Genomic DNA, 13,672 nt, shown 5'->3' with positions numbered 1-13,672 from the left:
CAAGAATATATGAAACTGCTGCTATTACCATGTTAAACCAGACTTATACAATAAATGCCTGCATTGTTTTTCCATTCATGGTATGTACATGACATCAGCTAGGGCGAAGCATTAGAACACTAAAGATACAACGTTCATTACAGTCATAGTAATAAATTTATTTCTAACACTGGCTTCAGATTCACATTGCCAGGACAAAAGAAGGAGTACTTATGCTTTCTATCCCATAAATGTTTTGCTTGCTGAGTACTTCCAATTTGTAAGGAAAAGAAACATATCATTTTCTTGGATGCAGGAGAAGAGGGGCAGAATATTAAGATCCAAATGAGTAAAGAACAGGGCTATACTTTCAGGGAACAAATGTTTTGCAGGTCCAAGGTCTGGGATTTGCTTTGCTAAATAGTAGCCCAGGTTCAAACACAGAACCATTACCTTATCAACCACAAAAGCTACCTATGAATGCTATTCACCAGTAGAAAACTAAGCTGGTAATACAGCATTTGATTTCACACTGGTTGGTTCTTAAGATACCAAATATTAATATATCTCACACTAATCAGAAGCCATCTTGATCTCTCCCACACAAACTTTATTCCAGCCTGGTTTTACTGGTGGTTATTTCACACATTTAGAGCATGCACCAGGGCTGTGCACCAGGCATTGTCAGACTTTCCTTTTGTGGATCACATTGGGAGACTGTCTTCTGAATCCCTTCCCCTCTCATCCACAATCATATGGAGGACCCCTGTCCCATTTGTCATCACGTAACATCCCTGTGTGAACTACAGAAGTTGTTTACATGTAGGTAGTTCACACAGGGATGTTATGTGATGACATCTGAAAGTTTGGTAGCCTTTCCTCCAAACAGTATTAAGCATTACTCTCTATCCCTAGGACTTTGTAAGGCTGCTATAGTGATTTTAATGATTGGATGCCACCTACTTAATACTATTTTTGCCCAATCTTTTTGTTAACTATGTAAAACTTTCACAGTTTTATAAGATTGGAGAAATTATTTGTCCTTCCACTGCTTAATCAATCACAAATCTGGAAAAGTGGAAAATTTGAAAATCTGTGCCCATCCCCGTGCCCATCCTCACCCCCAAAGGCTAGCTGTAAAACATCCAGTCTTACCTTTTAAAATTTGTGCAGTTATTTTTAACAAGGTTTTCAAAAATACCTTGCAGTACACATTTGAAGTAAGGTTTTTTTAAAAAGATTTTTCCCAAAAAGTTAAAGTTGCAGGCTTTAGAAAATGCAAAACTACAAAGCATTCTTTATTGTTACCTTGAACTTTTACCAAGTTTAAGTCATTAATCTGTGAAGGTTTCAGTAATTTAAATTAGGAACTAGTACATATATTTCTTCAGATAAGTTTAGACTATGTTGATTCCATTTTTTAAAAATTATTTGCTGAAGGGGAAAAGAAATTAAATGGAATGAAACTTGGCATTCAAAGGACCCGTCTAGGAAATCTCTTCACCCCTATTTAAATCATCTATGCCGGTGGTTCTCAACCTGAGGTACATGTATCCCCAGGGGTACACAGAGGTCTTCCAGGGGGTACATCAACTCATCTAGCTATTTGCCTGGTTTTAGAACAAGCTACATAAAAAGCACTAGCAAACTCAGTACAAACTAAAATTTCGCACAATGATTTTTTAATACTGTTCTATATATTAGATCAGTGGTTCCCAAACTGTGGGCAAGCTCGTTTTAATGAGGTCACCAGGGCCAAGCCCAAGCCCTGCTGCACGGGGATGAAGCCAAAGCCTGAGTTTTTAAGTGAGGCAAAACTTGAGGGTACACTAGACAAATCAGCCTCCTGAAAGGGGTACAGTAGTCTGGAAAGGTTGAGAACCACTAATCTATTAAGTTATTTTCAAAATAAGGGTAAAAAACAAATATAGCTATTTCAATATTTAGGTATTGTGGTTTGAGATGCTTTTTTTCCTTTTATTAATATACAGTAAAAGTGCCCCTTTTTAGATTAAGTAGAATTGTGCAGGCAGATCATTTAAATGCAGAGTAAGTGAATGTTTTTAGAAATTTAGAAGTGGGTATAGGAAAGGGAAACAGCAAGAACTATTACAGTGAATTATTTTAAAAGAGGCTTTTTGGATTTTACTTATTAATGAGACAGATATAAATATTTTCTCCTCTCACAGTTACATGGATGTAGGATAAAGAATTGTAGAGTGCCTCATTTCTAAAATGATAGCATATATGGTGAATGCTTGACATAATAAACTCATATAACCTATGCCATAGTCTGCAGTGTAGATTTATATACACTCTGCATATGAATTATTGCTGATACAGGGCATGCTATTCTTTATCAGTCAAAGAACTACACAACCTTTAAGTCTCAGCACCATTAGAAGAGATGCAAATATTAACTTTTATAGACAGGGAAACTGAGGCATGGAGCTATTAGATGACTAGCCAAGATCATACCAGAAGTACATGACACAGCTAGAAACACAGCCGTGATTTCCTGACTCACAGACTGTGCTTTAGTCACAAGACTATCCTCTCTCTCTCTCTTTAGTCCTGTTTAATAGGAAGATCTTTAAAGTGAAAGCTTCTATTTCGTTATCACATTAAGAGTTCTCCTGCACAGCTCCAACATGTGTTCGGATGGTTGTGTACGTGGAAGTACATAACAAGGGGAGAGCTGTAGGTCTTATGACAGCTACAAATAAACAGCAACTGTGTACAATTTTCTTTGTGCAAACACTAACACTCTTAGTATGGAGATGTGTCAGCTGCACTGATAAAATAAGCTAATGGCCTTGGGGTAGCATGTTAAAGAGGTCTCACTACACACTGACAGAAAAGATTCATTCCCACCACCATCTCTCATCTTAAGGTACAAATCCCTTTAACAGTTTTTAAATGTAACACGGAAAGTTAAGGCTAAAATCACCTCCTCATTCTTTGGCTGGTGTTGGAGCTGATTTGAAGCCACCTGAAAGTGACCCTTGTTAGTAGCATGCTATTTGATACCATACGAGCTCTGCAGGCTGTGACACTGACATCCAACAAGGCCCTTGGAGATGGAGTTTCAGCCCTTGCTTTCAAGTAAAAAGACATTTAAAAAAAAAAAAAATCAGACCCATTTCTTTCATTAGAGCTTGACATTTGGTGTCCTTATTTCCACCCCTTCTCCACTTACTCTGCATGGGATAATTTTGTAGAGTTCACAATGAACTCTCTTTGGGCTTGATTCTTGCAGCATTTCCATTTCTCTTCAGCAACACCTGAACCAGTGTGAACCATGTTTCACTATATTAAGAAAAAAAGTACCAGTACAGCCCATCTGTTAGGATTATAATATTTCATTTAACCACCTGCTTACAGTAGCTAAGAAGACAGGTACATGGAGATAAGAAGCTCACTTTTATGCATACGTTACTCCTGACAGAATTCTGTGCCCCTACAGGAGTGCAGAATTCATATGGCCTGCATATTTCTGTGCCCCCCGCAAAGAAAAGTGCAAAAGAAATCTGCAAGGGGACACGCACCTCTTCCCTGGCAGCCCAGGCATGGGCTGATCATCGTCAGGGGGTGGGCTGGGCATGCGCACCTGCCAACAAGCAAGAGAGAAACTCCCTCTCGCTTGCTATTGCAGCTCACCTGGGACGTGGAGGGGTAGGGGCGTTTTGTTTTGTTTTTTATTATGCACCAGGAAAGCTCTTTCCCCCAGGCAGAAATGTAGCAGCCTGCCTGCTTAGTAACATTGTTAAATGTTCCTATTGTCAGTTAACTGTTCCCATTCTCAGTCAATTCCCGCAGGAGCATAAAACCTGTAAGAGTTTTAAGGCCCCTACATTGCCAGAGTGATGTAAATCCTTATAAATGACAGTAAGGGAATCAGCAAGGAAGATCTATGAGCTTTCTCACTTTTCTCCTGTGCCAAAGTGGCACAATGGAGTTAGATTACAGCTCAGGATTTATTTTACTTACATATTGCAAGAAGAAGAAAGGGGCGGGGGGGAGAGACTCTGAGGGCAAATAAAACATTTACCAAGCAGTCAAAATGTCAGGACAATCAAAACCAAGCACTTCCCAAAGAACCCAGCCAGGTCAAGGTCAATTATTAGCAAAACTGTAGGTCTTTCATGTGTGAAAGTCTGAGCAATTTAAAATGACATTCTATTTATTTTTTTTGCGCTGTTTGGTGTTCCATAATGTAATTTAAATTAAAATCCAGGATTATAATTGGAATACAAGGTATTAGTTACCAAGTGTTTGTAACTTAACTTTCATGTGTTTAGGAAATACTGAATAGTTATTCACAAAAAGAAAAGGAGTACTTGTGGCACCTTAGAGACTAACCAATTTATTTGAGCATGAGCTTTCGTGAGCTACAGCTCAGTGTGCTGTAGCTCACGAAAGCTCATGCTCAAATAAATTGGTTAGTCTCTAAGGTGCCACAAGTACTCCTTTTCTTTTTGCGAATACAGACTAACACGGCTGTTACTCTGAAACCTGAATAGTTATTGTGACTTTTTTCTGTATTGTAGTTTAAATAAAATTACCAAAACAATTGAAACTGGTATTATTATACTGCATTATTTTGACAAATAGAATATGCAGAATTATTTAATTTTTTGACACAGAGTCCCCCCAGGAGTAATATGCCTGCAGTCAACGACTGGTCACTAAATTCCTGGAGACTGTAACAGACACTGTTTAATGACACATACTACAGCCTTATTAAAAATGTAACTATAAGCAGAAAGAATATGAACTAACAGGTAGGTACAATTGACAGTGGAAAGCCAACCACTAAAGTAGCCCTTTATGCTTTCGATACTCTTTCTCTACTTTTTGCTCTGTCATCAAAGCAGTGATTTTATGAACACCACTGGTTTTTCCTTGGCACAGGATTTGTACTCCTATGTACAGCTGGTTGTCCAAAAAGGATACTGTAAGGTAAAAAGTTACATTAAGACAATGGCCCTTGCGTAGTTAATGGCCCTTACATCTTCCCTCCCACCCCCTATCATTTAGCTTGTTTACTTTTTGTATTTCATTTAGCTTTGGTGATGGGAAGAGATTAAACCATTTTCATTTCCAGGGAAAAGTAAAAGTAAAAAAATATTGTAAAAATATTTATTTTAGCATTTTTAAACAAAACAAAAACACACCACCACCACACAGACAATCAACTTCTCTAGATTTTTGCACTTGACCTGCCAGATTAGAGAATGGTGTAGGGAGGGGAAGGTTCAATAGCGATTTTGTAATAATGCATCAGCTGTTTACTTGTCTGGATGGAAGGAAAACTTCCAAACGTTGAGGAACTGAATACAGTGCAGTTATTAACTGTAGTCACAAGGCTTACCAAACTGGCACTGAAACACTAAGTGAAGCCTTGATCCTGAAAATAAATGCATTGTAAAAAAGATACAAAATTAAAATTTAATTTTAATGTGAATTGTTAGTACTGACAAAAATAAATCTGTCCATGCCCCTTCACTATGATTCAACAGACAGAATCTGTGGGTAAAGAACTGAAATATCAGACATGCGCTAAACATAAAGTTCCTTGTATGTCTGTACAGGTTATTTACAAATAGGTCAGTTACTCTGACAGTGGCATGAATAAGACCAAAGTGCATTTTAATAGGAAACACGTGTTACCACTGTATAGAAGTAAATTCCCAATATTAGTCTTCAATATTTATTGCACACATAATTTATTTATTAAGACGGACACCAAAAATACATAGAAAGAAACACCCACTTCTTTGTGTTCATAGTTCGGGCATACTATTAATAGATGGCCAAACTACTATAGTTTACTAAAGAGAGATTCTATAGCCGTGTTACTCAGACTGAGGCTCACAAGCAGCCCTTTAAGGTGTCTCCTGTAGCTCTTTGCAGCACATGATATTAAAACACTATGTGATTTAATTAATAAGCTAAGATATTAACAGATCAGGATACTTTTATTACGTTATTAACCAACTGTAGTTGACAGAATCATAGGACTGGAAGGAACCTTGAGAGGTTGTTTAGTCCAGGCCCCTGCACTCAAGGCAGAATTGAGTATGGGGGGGAGGGATAGCTCAGTGGTTTGAGCATTAGCCTGCTAAACCCAGGGTTGTGAGTTCAATGCTTGAGGGGGCCATTTAGGGATCTGGGGCAAAAATTGGGGATTGGTCCTACTTTGAACAGGGGGTTGGACTAGATGACCTCCTGAGGGCCCTTCCAACCCCCATATTCTATGATTATCTAGACATTCCTGACAGGTGTTTGTCTAACCTGCTCTTAGAAACCTCCAATGATGGAGATTCCACAACCTCCGTGTAGGCAATTTATTCCAGTGCTTAACCACCCTGACAGGAAGATTTTCCTCATGTCCAACCTAAACCTCCCTTGCTGCAATTTAAGCCCATTGCTTTTTGTCCTATTCTTAGAGTTTAAGAAAAAACAATCTTTCTCCCTCTTCCTTGTAACAACCTTTTATGTACTTGAAAACTGTTATCATGCCTCCCCCATCCCCAGTCTTCTCTTTTCCAGACTAAACAAACCCAATTTTTTTCCATCTTCCCTCATAGGTCATGTTTTCTAGACCTTTAATCACTTTTGTTGCTCTTCTCTGGACTCTCTTCAATTTGTCCACATCCTTCCTGAAACGTGGCACCCAGAACTGGACACAATACTCCAGTTGAGGCCTAATCAGTGCAGAGTACAGCAGAAGAATTACTTCTCTGGTCTTGCTTACAACACTCCTGCTAATACATCCCAGAAGGATGTTTGCTTCTTTTGCAACAGTGTAACACTGTTGACCCATATTTAGCTTGTGGTCCACTATGACCCCCATTTTGTACTTGTGCAACTGATTGTTCCTTCTTAAATGAAGTACTTTGTATTTATTGAATTTCATCCTATTTACTGCAGATCATTTCTCCAGTTTGTCCAGATCATTTTGAATTTTAATCCTATCCTCCAAAGCACTTGCAACCGCTCCCAGCGTGGTATCATCCACAAACTTTATAAGTGTACTCTCTATGCCATTATCTAAATCACTGATGAAGATATTGAACTGGACCCACAACTCATCCCTGCAGGACCCCACTCATTGTGTCCTCCCAGCATGACTGTGAAACCACTGATAACTACTTTCTGGGAACCATTTTCTAACCAGTTTTGCACCCACCTTAGAGTATCTCGATCTAGGTTGCATTTCCCTAGTTTATGAGAAGGTCGTGCAAGACAGTACCAAAAGCTTCACTAAAGTTAAGATATACCATGTCTACCACTTCCCCCCATTCACAAGACTTGCTACCCTGTTAAAGAAAGCCATCAGGTTGGTTTGACTCGATTTAATCTTGACAAATCCATACTGACTGTTACTTATCACCTTATCTTCTAGACGTTTGCAAATTGATTGCTTAATTATTTGCTCCATTATCTTTCCGGGCACAGAAGTTAAGCTGACTAGTCTGTAACTTCCTGGGTTGTCCTTATTTCCCTTTTTATAGATGGGCAAATATATAGTGTCATCTTCCAATCCTCTAGAATCTCTCCTGTCTTCCATGACTTTTCAAGGATAATTGCTAATGGCTCAGATATCTCCTTAGTCAGTTCCCTGAGTATTCTAGGATGTATTTCATCAGGCCCTGGTGATTTGAAGACATTTCATATGTCTAAGTAATTTTTAACTTCTTTCCCTATTTTAGCCTCTTCTGATCCTACCTCATTTTCACTGATATTCACTGTGTTAGACATCCAATCACCACCAACCTTCTCGGTGAAAACTGAAACAGAAGTCATGAAGCACCTCTGCCATTTCCACATTTTCTGTTATTGTTTCCTCCAAACACCCCCCGTGCTTCCCCCCACCACCAACAGGTCCATCCTATCCTTGGTCTTCCTCGTGCTTCTAATATATTTGTAGAATGTTTTCCCGTTACCCTATATGTCTCTAGCTAGTTTGATCTCATTTTGTCCCTAATAGTAATACCTGCTCAGCCATTTCACTGAGAGAATAATATCACTAGTATTTAATCAATTACAATTGGTTAACAACATAGTAAAAGTATCCTGATTTTTATATATAAAAATACTAAAAGAAACAATGAATTCACACCACTGTGGCTTTTTTGGGTATTGTTGATTGCTAATTTAGCTCCAGAACCACTAAGGTCTGAGTCTTACTGCTATAACCAAACTGCTATCACCAAAGAACTTCATCATTCTCCTCCCATAACCCTCCCCATAGACTTAACTTCTTTTTGAGGGGATGGGGATGGAGGCTTTTTTTAGTTTGTGGCTTAACACAAATCATTGTAAATCATGATTTAGAGAGCCAATATGAAAAAGAAGAGATACACTTACTTCTCTGTCATAGAACAGTCAGTATTTTGTTAATTATTTCAAGGCCTGATCCTGCAAATACTTATGCTTGTAATTTTACTCCCGTCAGTAGTCCCAGTGACTAACTCAGGTGAGTAAAGCTGCTTGTGAGTAACTTTTTGAAGGGGTCAGGTACTAGGTCATGTCACAATGCAAATCAAAACCAATGGTTTCTAATTGGAGAGTTTAACGCATACACCCCAATATCGAAAAGCTGCTTTGCACAGGCTGAACCCAGGGCTCGCACACAGCAATTCACAAGATTAAGGCCTACATCTGGCAGGTACTGTATTTTCAAACGTATATTTATCAAAAGCCTTATCAGCTTTAGCAAATATTTTGTGGCATGTTCCTCTTATAGCCTATAACTTTGCCTCTGATTCGTAATTTTGTGTTATATCTTGGGTTCTGAGCCACAATTTGATCTGCACAAGTGGACTCCTGTGCCCACAGAGAGCCCTGATGATTTAAAGACTGCACAATTGGCACCTTGCTGTAAATCCACTGATGCACAAGACAAAAACTGGTAGGAAGATATTTAAAATAAATAAGAAAAAATGAAGAAAGACTATCACTATTCCTCCTAATATACAAATTATGGCCATAAACCTGCGAATTATGGGGTACAGGCAGACTCCTGAGACCAAGAGAAGCTCCTCTGTCCACACACTGAAACTTGTAGGCCATTTTTTCAGCCTGTTTCTGCTAAGTTTCAACACAGGAGATGTATCTGTCTTTTCTAAACCATGGCTCTACTATAAAAAAAGGAGTATGTAAAAATGGCACATCCATGACAACAGATCTGATTCCTGTGTGCATTCAAAGGGCTATCCACTTACTTCAGTAACAAAAATGAGTCTGGCTTTGTTCGTGTTTTTAAATATCATTAGCACCACAAACACCAGCACAGTTAACACAGTGACAGTCTCAATAAAGGCAGGGGTGGGCAAACTTTTTGGCCCAAGGGCCAAATCGGCATTGTGAAACTCTTATGGAGGGCCAGGTAGGGAAGGCTGTGCCTCCCCAAATGGCCTGGCCCCCGCCCCCTCCCACTTCCCGCTCCCTGACTGCCCCCCTCAGAACCCCTCACCCATCCAACCCCCCCCCCCCAGCTCCTTGTCTCCTGACCGCCCCCTCCTGAGACCCCCCCCCCGACCCTAACCACCCCCCCGGGACCCCACCGCCATCCACCCACCGCCCCCCCACCGTTGCCTTCCCCTGACCCCTATCCACACCCCTGACCGACCCCCTTGGACTCCCACGCCTATCCAACCCCCTGTTCCCCACCCCCTGACTGCCCCCCCCGGAACTCCCTGCCCCTTATCCAAACACCCCCCCCCCGCCCCCCAATCATGCCGCTCAGAGCAGCGGGAGCTCGCAGCCCCACCACCTGGCCAGAACCAGCCACAGTGCCTGTGCTGCCCAGCAGGAGCGGCGGGTCAGAGCACTGGTGGCACGCGGAGGCTGCGGGGAGAAGGAACAGCGGGGGAGGGGCCAGGGGCTAGCCTCCCCAGCCGGAGCTCAGGGGCCAGGCAGGACAGTCCATAATGAGTGTGAAGCTTGGTTGAGGTGGTGAAGTCAGAGGGTGGGATATTTCCCAGGGGATGCCTTACTGCTAAATGATTAACTAGCAATTGGCTAAGCCTGCAAGGGTTAACTCGTTAATGTAGCTTCACACTCTACAAGGCAGAACGAATGGAGGGAGGGGAGACAGCATGGCAGACAGAGACAAAGACACACTCCCTGGGTGTGAGAGAGAGAGATGCGCACTGCTCCTTTAAGTACACTGACCCCACTCTAAGTACACTGCCTTGTTAAGTTAATCAGCAAGCTGAGATGGCAGGAAGCTCCCTCCGTCCTGAGCCCTGTCATGTGTCCCCCCTGCACTATGGAGATGGGGCAAGCGGGGTGCAGGAGCAGGGAGGAGGGGGACACCCTGACATTAGCCCCCCCTCTTGCCCCCCCTCACCCTCCATACAGCGAGCAGGAGGCTCTGGAGAGCAGCTGCAAGGCAGAGGGCAGGAGCAGCACATGGCAGTGGGGGGAGGGACAGCTGAACTGCCGGCAACTGATAGCCTGCTAGGAGGCTGCTGCACGGGGAACTTAGGGGAGCAGGGAGCTGATGGGGGGGCTGCCGGTCCACCCTGGTTCCGAGCCCCCACCAGCTAGCTGCAATGGGCTGCTCTTCCTGCAAGCAGTGGATAAAGCAGACGGCTGCCAAATGACATAAGGGAGCATTGCACAACTTGAAAGGAGCATGTTCCCTAATTGATCAGCAACATAACAATGAAACAACGTTAACCGGGACAACTTTAAGTGAGGAGTTACTGTAAATACATTAGGAGTTAATGTGAATGGGATTAGTCACATGTTTAAAGCTAGCAGGTGCATGGAAGTGTTCTCAGGAGTAGGGACTTGGGTGTGACAGCAATAGGTAAACAATTTTCAGACAAAAAAAAAAAGATTTCTGAAGTCGATGGGAGCTACTAGTTCAGAATAGGGTTGCCAACTTTCTACTTGCACAAAACCAAACACGCTTGCCCCGCCCCTGTGGCCCTGCCCCTTTTATGAGGGTCCCGTCGCCCCCCCGGCTCCCTCCATCCCACCCTCCCTCTGTCACTCGCTCTCCCCACCCTCCCTCACTCACTCATTTTCACTGGGCTGGCTCAGGGGCTGGGGTTCAGGAGTGGGTGATGGCTCTGGCTGGGGCCAGGGATGAAGGATTTGTGGTGCAGGAGGGGGCTCCAGGCTGGGGTGCAGGGGGGAGTGAGGTGGTGCAGACTCTGGGGTGGGGCTGAGGGATTTGGGGTATAGGAGGGTGCTCCAGGCTGGGACCAATGGGTTCGGAGTGTGGGAGGGGAATCAGGGCTTGGGCAGGGGATTGGGAGGGGGTCAGGGGTACAGGCTCTGGGCGGCGCTTACCTCAAGCAGCTCTCAAAAGCAGCAGCAGCATGTCCCCTCTCTGGCTCCTATGCAGAGGTGTGGGCAGGTGGCTCTAGGCGCTGCCACATCCCCACAGCTCCCACTGGCTGCGATTCCCGGCTGGTGGGGGCTGCGGAGCCAGCACTTGGGGCTGGGGCAGCATGCTGAGCCCCCTGGCTCCACCTACATGTCGGAGCTGGAGAGGGGACATGCCTCTGCTTCTGGGACCTGCACGGAGCCATGGCAGGGAGGGAGCCTGCCTTAGCCCTGCTGACCAGACTTTTAACGGCCCAGTCAGCACTGCTGACTGGAGCCGCCAGGGTCCCTTTTCGACCAGGCGTTCTAGTCGAAAAATGAACACCCTGGCAACCCTAGTTAAGCACAACAAAGCATCCAGGGAATGCACTTGATCCATAAAATATAGCAAAGGATCTAACAATATTAGCCAGCAGAAAGGCTCATTATTCAGCTGTTCAGGTCTTACTGGTTTATTTTAAAAGCTCAAAACTTAATTTTTTTTTTTAAAAGCACATGACAAAAAGCCAACACCTTCTTATAAAAGCCTAAAACAAAAGGGAATATTTCCACCGCTTAAAAATAAAATCCCAATTAATTTTTTTTTTAAATTCTGATAGCTTTCAAACAAACACAAAGAATCTGGCAGTGACACTGAACTGATTTTCATTATCCAAGTTGAGAGAACTGCAAAAACATGAAAATAAAACAAAAACAAAGCATAAATAGTAACACATAAATTGGAGTTTCTGTTACTAACAGAAGTAAATAAATTTGTTTATAACTTCATCGTTATGTTGACAGTGACCCTTTAAATAACATCAGCTTTCTAACAAAACATTCTAGATATGCCACAATTCTCAAAATATCATCAGCTATTTTTAATGCACAGAAGTTCAAAGTAGTAACACCCAATTCATGGAGCAAATTACAGTGTCTCAATTTTAAACATACATTGGGTTTTTCTGAGAGGATTATTTGGGCAAAAGAGGAAGGGGAAGTTGCAGGGAGGAGGGCATTGGGGTAGCCTAGGAAAGGAAGAGGATCAGGACTAAATCTGAAATATATCAAAGTATACTAATTTGCGCCAAGAGTCTTAAGTTTGGGAAAGTGGGTTTGGTCCAGTGGTTAGGACAACTGAAATAAAGCTGGCAGTACTTTTTGCCTTATTGTTATGAATGACCTCCCAATAGTCTAATCATACAGGCCCGGTACAAAATAAAAAACAAAAAACAACTCCCCCCACCCCCCAAATTAGCAATAAGTTAACATCTTAAACTGAACACAGGGAACTATCAGTGCATGAATCCTTCCTTTTAGACACTAACACTGTTAATCTGTACAGTATACCTTCATCGTATGAATTAAAAAGACTTAACTCTGTTTCAGTATTTTACAGAGATTCACTAAAAACTACAGGCAAACAAACAGCTTCAGTTATTTTTAGGATTCCAAAGATTTCTGGTTAGATGTATAGATTGCAGAATGCCCTGGAGACTACCAATGCAGCACGTTTACCTATTCAGGAGAAAGGTCAACTTGCTGCAGGGAACCAAAAAAAACCAAGAGAAAGTTAAGGAACTTCACAGCTCAGCCACACCACTCATTCAAAGAAGTTTCCCACCTCCTATGCAGTACTGTAATGCCTTATCCTTGACTGGTCCCTGAGAACACACAGCCTGAGTTCCTACGGTTTTAAGGATGAACTCACTCTGTGCAACCCCAAGGCCCTGGGCATTTCTGGGACAGAAAGCAAGTCACTCCAACATGGATGCTGGTTACTAAACTAATTTTCATTTGTAACTCTCCAATTTCTAGCACCCCTTTCTCCCCCACCATAAATTCCAAAGTCAGGTACTAAGATGCCCCCGCCCCCCATGAATTCCAAAATCAATTACTAAGGTACATCATTCTTTTCTGTACAGATTTTTTAAAATGATTCCTGCTACGAACCTTTTCACAGAAGGTCCTATAATCAATCAACATACGTATTTAATGTACATGGTTGGATTGGACTAAAATCTTAATCTAGATGCTACTCAATACAGAAGTCCATTAACATGATTCTCCAATCTTAAAATGTTAAATATTCTGTACTTCCCCTTCCTGGCCTGGGTTAATATGCCCGATCTAGTACCCATCACCAGATTACCTGGGAATACAAATTCATGGACTCAACCAGAAGACAAAGGGCCATTGCTAAAACCTGGTTAATTTTATAGTTCTTAAAAAAAAAAAAAAAAGAGTTCTAAGAAGTGCAACCAAGCAAGTCTTCAGGTGACTGGAAATCTAACATAAGGCACTGATCCTACATCAGATTTCTAATCCCCAGTGCAAGGTGCTCGAAGTTAGCGGGACTCTG

The 13,672-nt window shown here is 42.2% G+C and overlaps 1 protein-coding gene across 1 annotated transcript in view; it reads right to left on the bottom strand.

Annotated features, from left to right (window-relative positions):
- The window catches only part of SLC25A36 (solute carrier family 25 member 36), a 62,968-nt gene that overhangs the window by 44,769 nt on the left and 4,527 nt on the right, over window positions 1-13,672 (bottom strand). The window lies entirely within an intron of this gene.

Source organism: Eretmochelys imbricata, chromosome 9, assembly GCF_965152235.1.
Source record: "Eretmochelys imbricata isolate rEreImb1 chromosome 9, rEreImb1.hap1, whole genome shotgun sequence".
NCBI lineage: Eukaryota > Metazoa > Chordata > Testudines > Cheloniidae > Eretmochelys > Eretmochelys imbricata.
Note: the sequence above shows the minus strand (reverse complement) of the source record. Positions and strands in the feature narration are given on the sequence as shown.